Raw genomic sequence first — 12,322 nt, forward strand, 5'->3', positions numbered from 1 at the left:
GTTTTTACACAGCTGAATAAACGTCAAGCAGACAACTGATTATCAGAACTGCGAGATGCTCGAGAATATACTCCGGTGTCCCGTTATATTTTAGATAGCAAGGAGTTTATTAAACTTCACCGAAACAATCTGCAAATTTCATCAAAATTTAATAAACTATCATCTTGTCTTTATTTTTAGTTAGTACATACCTTAAACACTTAAAGCTGTAAGCTAATGATAGTTATATAAGAGCAGATGCGTGCTGGTGCAATAAGCTGTACGTTTTACGTCCAATGGATGCATGATCTGATTAGTCGACTAATCGCAAAAATAATCGGTGACTAGTCGACTATCAAAATAATCATTTGTGGCAGCCCTACTCAAATCTATACTTTAAGTGAAATTTGTTGAAGGCATAAAGAAAGTTTAGGTGTTTGGTGTGGGTACTGTGGTGGAGAAGCCTGTAGATGTTTCCCACAGAGCACTGTCCTCATTTTAAAACCTGTTGTGTATGTGTGCATATTTATGCAAAGGCACGTCCAACCTCAGCAGCAGCACTTTAGTTCTCTCGTTTCTTATTTTTTGGTTTTAAAAAAACATATTTAGTTTATTTCACTGACAAACTGTAACAGGAAAGGAGATTTATGACAATAATGGTGATAATAAGTTTTATCCTCTTGTATTTCCTTTGCAATTCCATATTTTTGACTCAGCCTGTCATTTACACCCCATGTGGCTTTTATGCTAGCTGAGATTGGGCTCATTCACGAAGAGCAAACTAAAACAGATCTAAGTGAATGTTCTTGTAAGTGAAGGTCCCCCAAGGGTACTGAGGTTATGCCTCCTTAAATCAGCCCTCTCATCTAGTTCAGTCAGCTCGGTGACTACCGGCCAAAATGAAATGAGATTTATTCCTTTAAAGCTCAGCCTTCCCACTTTGTCACAGGACTAATTTATATCTGCTCCTCTCCTTTGACTCCTTCTTCCTTTCTTCTTCTCAGTTTTCCTGCAATCGATTCTTCTATGCTTATTCCTTGTGTGTGTTCTCTTCTATCGCTCTTTCTCATAAGAGAGCTAGTGTTGCTGCCTTCAACAGTTGCTTCTGGTGTACAGTAATGTTTCGACAGTTTCACATGTTGCTGCAGACAAGCTGGCTCAATAAGATCAACAAATAATCCATCCATCCATCCATCTTCATCCGCTTTGTCCGGGGCCGGGTCGCGGGGGGCAGCAGCCTAAGCAAAGAGGCCCAGACCTCCCTCTCCCCAGCCACCTCCTCCAGCTTATCCGGGGGAACACCAAGGCGTTCCCAGGCCAGCCGAGAGATATAATCTCTCCAGCTTGTCCTGGGTCTGCCCCGGGGCCTCCTCCCCAACAAATAATAATAATAATAATAATAATAATAATAATAATAATAATAATAATAAACTTTATTTATAAAGCACACTTAAAAACCAAGGGTATGCCAAGTAACATAGAGAACAGGAGCAGGATAATAGAAATAGGACCAAAGCAAGTACTAAGTATGCAAGCAGGTAGCTGTCACTGATACATAGGAAAGCAACAGGTACAGAGCAAACAAGAATTTAAATGAGCATAAAAGTACATGAAATAAAATCATAAAAGAAATATTAACTAGAGGGAAAGGCAAGATTGAATAAGTGGGTTTTTAGTCGTGATTTGAACAGTGCAATGGAATCAGATGCGCGGAGGTCGAGAGGAAGGGTATTCCACAGTACCGGGGCAGCCAGAGCAAACGCACGGTCACCCCGGGACTTCAGCCGAGATCTGGGTTGGGTCAGAAGTAGTTGAGTGAACAAATGCAAATTAGAGCTTCCAGTGATGCCCCAACAGGCAAAGATGCCACCTGCATTTGATGATTCATAGAATCTGGCTTATGGGGCATGTGACCTAAGTGCCAATGCCCATTTATCAGGTGATCTGGTGATATTTTAATGATCCACATTGGTTCAGTCACATGCATAAATGCACAGGTAGGCCTTAACGCCTGTCACAGTCTGGCTGAGGTGACATTACGTGAGTATGTATTGTAAAAAGGACTCAATTGCAGTCCAAAACAGAATGTGAAACGTGGCGTGGACAAAAACAAGCCGTTTATTAAGGCTGGCAAAAATGGATACAAACAAAGGGCATGGGTGAAACTAAACAAAAACCTAAACTGGGTGAACTAAAAGTAAAACATGGAAAAAAAAAACTTAAACATGAAGACTGGCGTTGATACCTGGAGACACAACGTGGATTAGCAGACGACCTGACAAGGAATGACTGAAAACACACGGACTAAATACACACAGGAGAATAATGAGGGAAGTGGAAACACATAGGGAAACAGCTGAAACAAATGAACATAACAAAGTCACAAGGGGAGAATACAACTAATCACATTTGACCTAAGAACACAGGACCTCTTCAAAATAAAACGGGAAACATAATGAAACACAGACATGACTACATGAACTTGATAACAAAAGACATTCAGACATGAAACACATAAAAGGACAAGGAAGACTTAACACAGGCGTTGAAAACACAAGGGAATCTGATAAACAAACGAACTTAGATAACCTAATGAACTTAAACATAAACCATAAACATTTAAAAAAACAAAACTAAAACTTGAAACGCTGGGTCAAATGACCCAGGATCGTGACAACGCCAAGTCATGTCAACCCTGATTCACAGCACATAATATTTTTGTAAATAATGCTGCTAACGTGTGGCATATTAGAGTAAATAAGATTAAATAATTTCATTACTGACAGCAAACCGTTGCCTCCTTGCATCTGAACACATTCTTTATCACACAAATATGGGATTAAAGTAACCGTGATCCTCTTTCCTCTCTCAAGCTTTAAAGTCGTCACATTCATCAGAATCATCAGTAAAACAGCATCAGCCATTTCCTTATAATATCCATCCACCCATTCATCCATTCCTTTATCATCCATCCAACCACCTGTCCATCCATCCATCCCCAATGTTTGTGTTTGTTGTAATTTAGCTCCTGTAGAGGTGTGCTTGAGTGCAGTGACCTTTTCCCTTGGAACAGGGTGGCATTTATTTCACCAGGACACAGCTGGCTGTTCATGAATATATACAAGCAAACAAACACACACACACACACACACACACACACACACACACACACACACACACACACACACACACACACACACACACACACACACACACACACACACACAAAACAAAAAACAAAACACGGTTTCAGTCCTGAGGTGGAACATGACCATTCTGATATGAAGTGGGAGTGTTGAAGTGTTGAGGTGGTCGTGTAAGGACATTAGTCTAAAAATAAAAACCCTGCAGAATCTGAGGCTTAGAAAAAAAAGAGTGTACGATGGGGTGAGTATGTATGGAGAAGATCGGATAAATATGGAGGAGCAAGGTTATGAAGCGCTTTGAAAGTGAGAAGTAGGATCTTGAAATTAACACTGAGGTGAATTGGAAGCCTATGGAGCTGTTTAAGAACAGGTGTTATATGTTCAGTGGATCTAGTTATGGAAATAATACGAGCAGCTGTATTTTGAACTAATTGCAATTTATGGAGGGATTTATGAGGTTGACCATAGAGAAGAGAATTACAGTAATCTAAACGAGATGTGACAAGAGCATTGACAAGTATGGTAGTACTGTTTGGAGTGAGTGAGGGACGAAGGCGGTTAATATTACGGCGATGAAAGTAGGAAGACCGAGTGATATTATTTATATGTGCTGTGAAGGACAGAGTGCTATCGGGGATGACACCAAGACTCTTAACCTGAGGGGAAGGTGTGACAACAGAGTTATCAATGGATAATGAAAGACTTGTGGTTGGGACTATAGTCAGTTTTGATAAAATGAATTCTGTTTTATTGCCATTAAGTTTAAGAAAGTTGTGAGTAAACCAGACCTTGATTTCACTTAAACAGTCAGAAATGGATCTGGGTGGGAGAGTAGCTGTGTGTTTGGGGGACAGGTAGAGCTGGGTGTCATCTGCGTAGCAGTGAAACTGGATGCTATGCTTCCTGAAAATATTACCTAGGGGTAGTAGATAGATGATAAAAAGTTAAGGACCCAGGACAGAGCCTTGGGGTACACCGGAATTAACTGGAGTAGACCATGATCTGTGAGTGAGTAATTAAACAAACTGTGAGCGGCCAGAGAGATAAGAGGTAAACCAGGCGAGTACTGTACCATTGATACCAATAGATGCTAATCTGTGAAGAAGGATGCAGTGGGAGATAGTGTCAAAAGCTGCTGTGAGGTCAAGGAGAATGAGGATGGAGATAAGTCCAGAGTCAGCTGCAAGCAGAAGATCATTGGTGATTTTTACTAGGGCTGTTTCTGTACTGTGACTTGAATGGAAGCCGGACTGAAACTGTTCGCACAAGTTATTTCCAGTGAGATGACGATGAACCTGTGCAGCTAGATATCTTTTCCAGAATTTTTGCTAAGAAAGGGAGATTTGAAATTGGCCTGAAATTATTTAGATTGGAGGGATCTGAACCATTCTTTTTCAGTATGGGTGTTATTATTGCAGTTTTAAGAGAATAAGGAACAGAACCAGATATAAGAGAGGAGTGTATGATATTAGTAATCAGTGGGGCAAGAGACGGGAATGAGAGTTTGACAAGATTAGTCGGCAGTGGATCAAGTTTACACGATGATGACTTTAACTTAGTAATTATGGAAGTTGGCTGAATTATTGTGGGAAGTTCAAAATTGGATAGAGAGGATGACAGTTGAGAAGGGCAAAAAATGCAGATAGAACAATTGACCATATCACAGGACGAGGACAGTTGTTGATAAAGATGTTGTTGGTAAAGTTGTTGCAAACTGCAGCAGTGTGTATGTATTTCAAAGGTATCTGGGGGTTTAACAATATTATGTAATGTAGAAAACAAAGTGTGTGTTCCCTTTAGCGGATTCAATAACAGAGGGGTAGTAGGCAGATTTAGCATGATGAATAGCTTCTTTATAATGTTGTATATGACTGAGACACATGTCCTTATGAATAGTAAGTCCTGTTTTCCTGGAGAGACGTTCCAGGTGGCGTCCAGTAGCTTTAAGTTGGCGAAGTTCGGATGAATACCATGGGGCAGAGCGAGAGTTCAAGTTTTCAAGTTTTTTGGGGGAGCCAAGGTATCTAAGAGGTTGATAAGTTCATTGTTATAGTGAGATAGCAGGTCGTCTATGGAAGCTGAGGCATCAATGGTAGGTAAATTATTAATGCCATGGCAAAGAGCTGATAGAGCAATGCCCCTAATATATTTTTTTATAGTGGGAGACTAACGCTGAATAAAACTATTTGAAAAATGTTTGTTTTTATTTTATTTTAATAAGAAAAGACTCTGCTACATTTAAATATTAACACTTCATCATTTTTGGCATTTGGAACATCAGTGGAGAAAACATTGTGAGCACAGTGTTCATTTCATATGTTTTGTATGGAGTTTTGGTCTTTAGGGTGAAGCACACAAAAGCAAAACATAATCTCCATGACACTAGCTGGCAGCAGTAACCTATTAACTACACGCTGGCTTTAAATGAGGTGAGGAACTCTCGTGCCATTAACATACAAACACAGAAATATGGAAATAAACAGGAGAAAGGGAATAAAAAAGTGAAAAGAAATGTACATTTTTTTTTACTAAAGTCATATTTGTCTTTCCTACTGTGGATCAGGCACGTTTTAGCTAGTCGATATTGTGAAGAACCCCCACTTTATTACACCAAAGCACCAAGACCAAGTTATATTGCCTGAAAAGTTTCCCAGTGAACGTTCCTCCATCGATTAAACTTTTTACTCTCAGATATTAATCTGGACTAAAATATGAGAACATGAACGCATACGTGTATGGCTGCAGATTTTAGAGTGAAAATCATCCATAGAGGCCAAAACCATATTTATTTCTACTGTAAAGCTGGAAATGGGGGGCACTGTGGGGACTGGCCCTCTTAATGGAGCCAGCTTCAGTTCAGATACTGATGTCCACAGAACAGGTGCCTTCAGCAGTGGACATTGTGGACAGTCTGACCACGGTCTACACAATATGTCTACCAGCATCTTTCTATCATAAGGCTTTCAGAGGTTTGTTCTACTGAAGCTCTTCTGTGGGCTCAGGCTGCATGGATTGGACTTCTTTCCTGCTGTGGGTAAGTGAGTTACTTGACCCTGTCTACGACAAGGTTTCCATCACTGCAGTCACTGCAGTTTTGTCTATTTACCATTTGCTCAGATTCTTACACTGCCTAGTTTTTCCTGTTTCTGATGCGTCAGCTTCCAGAACCTTTTTTTCCTCAAGTCTTCAGTGAAGATTTATCCCATAAATTCAAAGAAAAAAATCCTGAAACTTCAACATTAAAAAACTAAACTAAAAAGAAACACAATGAAACAGATGTGACACTCTTATAACTTAATTCTTAAACAATTTTAAATAGTAGTTTCCAAGCTTGGTGGAAACATTTTTTGTAAAAAGACTTATTTTTCCTTTGAAAAGAAAACCATCAACACGTAGACGACAGTGCACATTTATTCTGTGATGTATTTTCTGAGCCTTTGGAAAGCTTTGTGAATTCTCCACATGTGGACATGATTGAGGCCTGGTTCCGGTTTATGCTTTATCTGCACAAACACAGAGAAAAATGTCATTTAATTTAGGTGTGTGCAGTAAAACACAACACATGGAAGCAAACTTTGTCTAATCCAGCCTCACACACTCTCAGGCTGAGCCTCACTAATGTCATTACTTGTGGGAGACCTCCTGAACGTTTCATTGGTGCAGACTGAGGTATAGATTTCAGCTGCAGGCCTCAGTTTGTATTTACTGGTTATTTAATTACAAATCACATTCATCAGAGTTTCCATGTGTTGGATTAATCAGTCCAGGGCAGCGTGATCGATCCACACACAGGCTGGGAACAAAACTCTGCACAAACACATGAGCGAGAGAGAGATGCTCTGTATTTTTAACTCAAATATCATGAAATAGTACATGCATCAAATTTTAATCCTCAGATTAAATGATTGCACGCATGTCCAACACTTACTGTACCCCTCAAAACAAAGAGCTTGGATCTGAGCAGGACTATTTTTTATCAGAAATCTGGGTTCTTTGGACTGGCAAAAATATCAAGCAAGTTTTCACAGAACAATATGTGACTTTTCATTTTAAGGTGGAACATTATTAGCTATGTGGATATTTGAAATTTGTCATTAACCCCAGTGATAAGATGTGATCTCTGAGTCTCTCTGTTGCCCATGTTTTGTCTCTGCCATCAGTTCGTTCATTTTATTCCTAATATGGACTCCGTGCCTTTTTTGTGTTCTGGAGGTTATCAAACATGCGAATGTCTCGCCGTTTCTCATAAAGAAGCTCAAATAAAAGATGTTCAGATATTCTCTGAGAGATCAGCGTGAACCGGTCCTGACCACGCAGGTCGCGCTTCTCCTCTCATTTCCTGTGCAGGCGTGATGAAGATAAGGATACAGTAATGACAGGAAGCCAGCGGGCATGGCGATCGGTCGATTAGACTCCGCAAAAAGAAGCTCCCAGTTGGAAATGTGGAATTCTGACAAAGGGTTAAACAACTACCCTGTCATGCTGCCCGAATATCTGATCGATGTGGCAAATCCAGACACTCATGTGAATTATGAAGGCCTAATTTGGTAACGAGGGTAATCCATTATTAAAATGAGCTTCATTTTTCAAATCTCCCCACCCCTCACAAATTAACCAACAGCACTGCCATCCATCTGACTGGCCGGAGGAGTCAGTGGGGCATAGCTTGTCTTTTATTTATTAATTAATTAATTTTATCATCTGTTCTCTTTTAAATGAAAAGTTTGGTCAGAGTTTCCGTTACAGTGAAGTTCAGTGAGTAAACAATGATAACTGAGCATGAGAACTTTGTGTTTCTATATTTCATGGTTTTAAAACACTGAAAAACTGAAAAATCAGCTTGTCAGTGTATCATCAAAACACATTTGAATGGGATATTTGAGTCTTTAAAATGTCTTTAATCATTCTACATACAAACCCTTCTGCTTCTCAGAGCAGGTTGATGTCTAACCACACTTTTTTAGGCTGTGGCTGCGATGGCTCTTTGTCTCTAATTGCTGCTGGTACCAAGACTGTCTTAGTACCCATTGCATTGGGCATTGCATTTAAATGCACTGGAGAAGCATTTTTTCAACATGGAGTCAACATAATAAATGAGTGAAATGAAATTAAACAAGTGAAAACAAAGCGAATGAAAGTCTGAAACACAGACGTCGACTGTCCTGCGAACTGGCTTCTTATAATTCTACCAAATGCATACAGAACTACAATGCAACACAAAACAAACGAAATTATTTTAACATGATTTTTATATAACAAATTAAATGACTAAAGCTCTGCTGTGCTTTTAGGTTAACCCATAATCTTTTCTGCAAAAGATGTATTATCCATCATAAATTTGATAGTGTATGTTGCAAGTGACCACCATATCTGGACGCTGCTGGTTGTCCAAATTTAGATCTCTGATGTCGTATCATTCAGTTTCTATTCATTTTTTATGTATTTAAATAATTACTCTATAAATAATTGGATGTATTCTTTCCTCTAACAATGAAATGTTTTATTTTTGTGCTACTAGGTGTAACACAAACCCAGACCAGGATCAGTTTCCTTCCAGTGAAAGTCGTAGTTGCTCACCAAGTATTCCAGAGTCTGACAAATCTTTTTAAAAGGCTTTTTCAGTCAGATTTACCTGATTTGCAAATGGATCTCTTTGAAATTCTTTTTTTCCTGGATTCAACCTGAAAATGTTGCAGGATGATGGTTATTGAAAATGCCTTGCTCTTCGTTTTTTAGGATTTCATATTTTTTATTTTTCAGGATTAAGGCCAGGTGCTTAAAAGAGGGTTCGATTATCAGGACAGAGTTTGAGGAATCAGAGTATTTTGTAAAGTTTAGCACTTAGTTTGACATGACGGTTCCTAATGATTATTAAGTAGAGCCGCTTGATGATGATTTTTTGGTCTACTGATCTATTTAGAGAAACATATATTTTCAGTAGAGCAGGTTTCCGTATGTTTCCTGGAGAAAAAAGAAGTTTTACTGGAGTTGCTTTATGGAAAAATGTCTTTTACTCTAATTTTAGCTTGCCGTCAACATTAGTTATTCTCCAGATAGCCTCAAAAACCCTTTTTATTTATTTATTTAATAAAGACCAAAAAAAGATATTGATCTATTTACAGCAAAACAAAAGAAAATCTGTCAACCATTTCTGTACAGGACAAGTTATTGTTGTTCATTCTCACATCCTTGAGTGTGTGTGATGCCCAGTTATTTTCACCAGGAGCAATAATTTTGGTTTTTCTTTTGCTCTTAGTTAATTTATGGTTAATTTTTATGCCTTAGAAAATTCTCCCACCACACAGAACAAATCATTGTTCCAGTTGGGCAGAGGGCTGCAGAGGCACTTAAAGATAAAAATGACAAATACTGCAGAAAATACAACAAAGACATCTACTCTCCATTTCATTTCAGTTTCCATTTCAGCCTCTTCTGAGGTTTTCATTCCCAGCTGCTAATTACTCCTTGTAAAAGCTCTCTGCTTGTAATGACGAGCATCTCTCTCTCTGCTGTTATCTGTCCACATACAGCTGAGACATTTATCCACTTCATTCCTTAATCAGCTTCAGCCAAATCTATTAAATCAATCAAATCTTATCTGCAGAGACTCTCTGCTGTCCACTGTTTGCCTTTTGGGTAGCTAGTTTATGCTGATGAAGCCGTGCTGCAACCATCACGCTCCATATCTCTGCCCCTTCCAACCCAGAGCTTTTGTACGTTACAGCTCCTGTGGCACAAAGACTTGAGTCTGGGAAATAGTGAAGTAATGAGTGATTGAATGCACATTGCAAGGACTGAGGGCGTTAGAGCACTTAGCCTCAAACTACCTATCTTTGTCTGCAGAGGAAATCTGTGAGCTTGCCTCTAATGGATTGTTGGAGGTGGTGAAGGTGGAGCAGGGAGATGGATGAGAAGCAAAGGAAAGGAAAGGAAAGGACTGCAGTGACGGTAATGGAACGACAGACTGAAACGCAGAGAGAGAAATGAGCAAAATACAAGAGTCGGGCTAAATGCATTCTTTGAAGTGGTTAAAAGGGCAAAGGGAAATGCTCTGCCTCTCTGGGAAATTATTTTAACGATCCCGCGAGGCTGCGGAGATGATGATGAGGAAGACAAAGAGAGCATCCTTGACACAGATTATATTCACCATGCACAGTCTTATCAAAACACCTTAAACTTTTAATCGTGCTAATGGTGGCAGGTGGAAACATCACTTGGCTGTTCCTGCATTTGATCCAGAAAGGTAGTCATAGTTAGTTTGACTTGAAAGACTGTGATTAAGAAACTATAACCATAAAACATCATTATTAGACTCAGCTGTACTTTGTGTTTATTGACACTTACCATTGAGTTGGTGAACATATTTTCTGGTAAACAGCTTCAAGTAAGTGTTGTAACCCATGTTGCATGGATACAGATAACTGTCAGCGAATGAGCCTACTGAACACATTGGGAGCAAAAAACAATAAAAGAACTTCACTCTGTTCCATCAGTACTATAAAAAATCACAATGAGACATGAAATGTCCGGTGCTTGGACATCACCTCAAAAATAATCTGAAGCGAGAATACAGCTGCATACTGTTTTTTTAAATAACTGGAGCTCTGCTGCATAACAGATTGTCCTTTTGCAAATGAACAAAGAAGCAAACCTCATGCGATAAATACTCTGTTTAAAGGATCTGAAAACTACTGAGCTATTTCTAAGGTGAAGGCAAAAACCAAGGTCGTCTGATTCATGAGCTGTACATGCTCACACATGGTGTAACTGAGTGTTTTATCACAATGAAAGCTCCACAGCACACACTCTGACCTTAACCCACCTCCTCAGCAAGTTACAGGGAACATTTCACAGCCTGCCCCTCCCACCAGCTGAGCGCTAATTTGTCATCTGCAGGTTTGCTGCCACCACACAGCGCTGCAGGGCAATTAGGGCCACTGCATGAGTCTGCTGAGGAGCGACAGGAGCAGCTGCCCCTAGGCTCACAAACCCAGGAGAGAACCACAGAGTCTTTAAAGCCACGTTTCTTCTGAGTAATTTACTCAGAATTGGTCTCTTTAGACTCTTGTGCAAGAGAGGTACTAACTCGGGTTTTTACTGCATTATAACAATAAATAACTGCAATATATCTGTGATAGATTATAGAGTTTGTAATTGATGATGATGGATAAAATCAATATTTAATGACCCCATCTGCTTCCAAACAGGCCACTTACAGACCTTGTAGATTGTATTTGTATTTATGAACATATCGAGGACCGCAAGAAGACTATGTTCCAATGATTAACCTGAGCAGCCTGAGCAGTAAGACATATTCAGCTTGTGAGGCTTAAGAAAGGCACTAGGCTGGAAAACCAGGCTGCCAGCCAGACTGTCCTCTCACCAGTCCCTGAGAGGCAGATCGATACTCAGATGAAGTTTTCTCTCTGCTGGACAATCCATAATTTGTACACTCTCAGGTGGTCCTGTATTTACTATCGATCAGACGGAGGTAACAACAGCAATATCGATAGACCGGAGGGAGTGGCTTTCACATCTGAAAGGCAACTCCAGTGACAAATGTAAGTAAGAGTGAGTGTGTGGGAAACGTATCCAAGAATGTGGAGGAGGCAGATTAAAGACTTCCTTCAGTGGTTTAAGTTTTAATCTCTTTATGATATAAACCAAAAAATGTATTTGTAACACAGAAAATGCCAATGAATGAATCTGAATGAATCAATGTTTTCAGAAAAAAAAATTGTTTACTGCTCTGGGAACTTCTCAGCTTGCTTTAGTTTTTTAGATTTCTGAGAATTGATTGTATCTGACTGTAACCGTCACCGATAACACCACTCTACTATTGTAAGTGTTAACCTTAGACTTTTAATGAAAAGCATGCAAGGTTCCGACCCTGTACTGGGATGTGTACCTAATTATTCTGTAATCAGAGGTTGTTAGCATTTTTGTTTGATAAATGATGTTAAATATTTGATTTGATTTCATTCAGATTTTTTTCTAATTGATCAATATTTTCATTTGTAAGTATAAAAAGGCCCAAAGTCTATCTCCTTCATAATAATAAAGTCTCATTTTTTCACCACACGCTGTGCCCAGAAACTTTGAAAACTTACGTTCAGTCTGAATTATGTTTAGTAGCAGAATGCGGAGGTACAGATAGAGATAACAGATGGCCACAGCAGATGGAAGAATGTGTCTTC

General features: G+C 39.3%; 1 protein-coding gene across 5 annotated transcripts in view; it reads left to right on the forward strand.

Annotated features, from left to right (window-relative positions):
• Positions 1-12,322, forward strand: part of cplx2b (complexin 2b) — a 57,417-nt gene that overhangs the window by 40,027 nt on the left and 5,068 nt on the right. The window lies entirely within an intron of this gene.

The sequence above is a fragment of the Rhamphochromis sp. 'chilingali' genome (assembly GCF_963969265.1).
Source record: "Rhamphochromis sp. 'chilingali' genome assembly, chromosome: 13".
Lineage (NCBI taxonomy): Eukaryota > Metazoa > Chordata > Actinopteri > Cichliformes > Cichlidae > Rhamphochromis > Rhamphochromis sp. 'chilingali'.